This window comes from Coturnix japonica, unplaced genomic scaffold (genome assembly GCF_054131305.1).
Source record: "Coturnix japonica strain WE unplaced genomic scaffold, WE-NBRP24 Scf206, whole genome shotgun sequence".
Taxonomy (NCBI): Eukaryota; Metazoa; Chordata; class Aves; order Galliformes; family Phasianidae; genus Coturnix; species Coturnix japonica.
Window position 1 is genome coordinate 36,742 of NW_028189109.1, and position 3,259 is coordinate 40,000.

Below are 3,259 nucleotides of genomic sequence, written 5' to 3' on the forward strand. Positions count from 1 at the left end.
CAGTTACAATAGGGTGCATTCGCCAGTTTTTACCAGTGAGGCTTATTTCGGCCTCCAACATAGTCAATTCTTGGGAACCCCCAGTCACTCCATGGATATAAATTGGTTGTGTCCCTTGGTGACTTGAGGGCATTAGGGTGCATTGTGCACCAGTGTCCACCAAGGCTTTATATTTCTGTGGTTGAGATGTGCCAGGCCACTTAATCCACACAGTCCAGTATACTCTGTTGTCCCTTTCCCCCCCCTGGCTGGGGGCAGGGCCCCTCTATTGTTTACCTCGTTGACTTGCAGCAACTGGAACTCTCCCCCGTTTGGAAGAGTTCACCTTGGTGGTTGTTTTGGATTGTAATTCTTTCACTCGTGCCTGAAGTGCAGAAGTGGATGAGTTATACCACTTCTTTATATCCTCCCCATGATTACTCAAGAAATACAACAAAGCAAAACGTATGGTCTTATCATTGTCGTTTGCTTGAATACGAGGTGTCTTATCGTTGTCATTTGCTTGAATACGAGGACGTCTCTTTTTTATGGTTGAGATTTTCGATGATACAGGTCGAGAGGAACTCATGTTGTTTAGCTCTCTCAATAGGCGATCGTGGAAATCCTGGTTTCCATCATCTGGTACCACCGTGGATTCATCTACATCAGGCACATTAGCCAATTTGTCAATAATATCACTTTGTGTTTCCTCCACTTTGTCTAACCTTTCCACTATTTTTTTTCCCATTTGGACAATGGCTGAAGTATAAAGCTTAACTTCTGTAGCGCTTATAAATAATTCAAGCTCCTGAAGTCTGCTAATTAGCTCATTTACAAGGGGCTTTCTTTCCCCTTTGCCATATACCAATGCAAGTGCACTGGCATGCTTTTCTGGAGCTGCCTTTGTAAAGTCACGCCACATTTGTCGTGGAACGTGGACTGCTTCAGGATCATGTAATTGGTTTGGATTGTTACGATTGAACTGGGGGCTGTAGAGCATTTCCACCAGAGCCCTTTCTCTCAAAAATTGGATACCTTTCTCCATATCAGTCCATTTCTTTTTCTCAGGCTCCAAGTCCCGTTTAAAGGGGAATCTATCTCTTACCGCTATCAACATCCGCTTCCAGAGGGTGTAGGACCGATTTTGGCATGTGCCTATACCTCTGTCCACACGTGAGTCCCTGGAAATGCTACCCAGTTGGCGAGCTTCACTGCCATCGAGCCACGCACTGTTGGCACCATTGTCCCAGCAGCGAAGTAACCAAGTGACCATATTTTCTTTTGGCTGACGTGTGAAATCCTTTCTCAGATCTCGAATTTCACTCAGTTTAAAAGATCGATCAATAATGGTCGTAATACTTTGCTCACCTTTTGCTCTATCAAGAGTCTCAGGTGTTAATGTTGGCAGCTGTGTTGATGAGGCTGCCCCATCTATAAGTTTGGACTCGAGAAATTCTCGTAAAGAAAATCTAGCTTTTGGCTCCTCGTCTAACTCTGACCCTGACTCTGACGCTTGTGTTATTTCCTCCAGGCGACCTTCCTCCTTTTTCCTCTCTCCTAACTTTCTCTGCTCCTCTGACTTCTTCTCCTCCTCGAACATCTTCTTATACTGCTCTAACAACCACTGCTCCGCCGACTTCCTCTGGTCTTCTGACTCCTCCTGCTCTCCTGAGTCCCCCTGACCTCCTGAGTCCCCCTGACCTCCTGAGTCCCCCTGCTCTCCTGAGTCCCCCTGACCTCCTGAGTCCCCCTGCTCTCCTGAGTCCCCCTGCTCTCCTGAGTCCTGCTCTCCTAACTCCCTCCGCTCTTCTAACTCCTTCTGCATTTTCTCTATCTGAGTTGAAACTCGTTTTGTTTTTCGCCCTCTTACAGGGGCAACCAACATTGTATCTGGTGCCCCCGGTGGTTGGTTAAGTTGGAGTACATACGGTTCAGACTTGAGGATGTTCCCCTTGGACTGGAGGGTGCATAGCTTGGATCGGAGGAGATCGCGCTCGAACTCCAGGGTGTCGAACTCAGCCCTGAGGGCGTTGTACTTGGACTGAATTGTGTCGAACCCGGACTCGAGCGCGTCGTGTTTGAACTGGAGAGTGTTGCGCTCAGATTGGACGGCATCGTACATGGTCTGGAGGTTGTTACGATCGATCTTGATAGCATCGAACTGAACCTTGAGGTCGCTGTACATGGACCGGAGGACATCTCGCTCAGATCGGAGGGTGTTACATTCGGACTGAAGGATGTTGTGCTCAGACTGGAGGGTGTTGTAATCAGTCTGGAGGGTGTCACGCTCCGACGGGAGAATGTCGCGCTCAGACTGGGGGCAGCTATTCTCAGTCTGGAGGGCGTTGTGCTCGGACTGGAGAGTGCCGTGCTCGGACTGGAGAGCATTGTGCTCGGACCGGAGAGCGTTGTGCTTGGACCGGAGAGCGTTGTGCTCGGACTGGAGAGTGTCGTGCTTGGACCGGAGAGCGTTGTGCTCGGACTGGAGAGCGTCGTGCTCGGACCGGAGGGCGCCGTGCTCGGACTGGAGAGCGTCGTGCTCGGACCGGAGGGCGCCGTGCTCGGACTGGAGAATGTCGTGCTCGGACCGGAGGGCGCCGTGCTCGGACTGGAGAATGTCGTGCTCGGACCGGAGGGCGCCGTGCTCGGACTGGAGAATGTCGTGCTCGGACCGGAGGGCGCTGTGCTCGGACTGGAGAATGTCGTGCTCGGACCGGAGGGCGCCGTGCTCGGACTGGAGAATGTCGTGCTCGGACCGGAGGGCGCCGTGCTCGGACTGGAGAATGTCGTGCTCGGACCGGAGGGCACTGTGCTCAGACTGGAGAGTGTTGAGTTGGGATTGCAGGGAGCTTTTCTCATCCCAAAGTTTTTCTGCGTCAGCTCTAAGACTCTCTTTCTCGTACCAGATTGAGTCTCGTTGGTACAGGAGATCTTTTCTCTCAGCTTCAAAAGCTTTTTCTCTCTCTACCTTCTCATCCCAAAGTTTTGCTGCGTCAGCTCTAAGACTCTCTTTCTCGTACCAGATTGAGTCTCGTTGGTACAGGAGATCTTTTCTCTCAGCTTCAAAAGCTTTTTCTCTCTCTACCTTCTCATCCCAAAGTTTTGCTGCGTCAGCTCTAAGACTCTCTTTCTCGTACCAGATTGAGTCTCGTTGGTACAGGAGATCTTTTCTCTCAGCTTCAAAAGCTTTTTCTCTCTCTACCTTCTCAGTCCAAAGTTTTTCTGCCTCAGCTCTAAGACTCTCTCTCTCAGGAATGGTATTGACTAAGGCCCAATAAGC